The sequence below is a fragment of the Nestor notabilis genome, unplaced genomic scaffold, assembly GCF_000696875.1.
Source record: "Nestor notabilis isolate BGI_N333 unplaced genomic scaffold, ASM69687v1 scaffold27397, whole genome shotgun sequence".
NCBI classification, from domain to species: Eukaryota; Metazoa; Chordata; class Aves; order Psittaciformes; family Psittacidae; genus Nestor; species Nestor notabilis.
Window position 1 is genome coordinate 27,960 of NW_009938275.1, and position 638 is coordinate 28,597.

Below are 638 nucleotides of genomic sequence, written 5' to 3' on the forward strand. Positions count from 1 at the left end.
GAAGTAAGAATCTACAAATAGTGAACATCCTGGATAATCAGTTCCTGCTGACTTTGCACGCTGAGAGCTACTAGGCATTTTTAAAACTTCTTTGGTACTTTATGGAGGTGTAAATATTTGTTTTTATACGTTAGGGTAATGTACTCTAACAGCCTCAGGAGGTTTGAAGACCTCTGACAGAATCGTTCTTTGTTTAAAGTTGGGACTTGAAGAGAAAATTTTTTTATATATATCCTAATCTGGCTAAAATTGACCATACTGTGTATATTTTTCATATGAACTCTGCCTTACTGGCACAGATGCATTAATTCTACTGTAAATAGCAACCATAGTATCATTGTACTACAGGGAGCTGCTTAATGTCTTACACTGCTGCCGAAAGAAGAGTAGATATTGGTAAGATGGGGAGGCGGGCAGGGGGAGACCTCTGGAAATGATGCGGTGTCCAGATGTTCAGGGTTGCACGATCTTGTTCCTTTGACATAACACACACAAATGAAGCCCTTCTGTAAGGGGAAAGTAAGGCCAGACATGCCCAGGAGACCCTCATTGGTAACAGTCTCCCATTTGGCCTCTGGGGCTTTGCTTTTGACTCCTTACAACGCACATCAGCTTCAACAAGAAGCTCCTTATAGCCT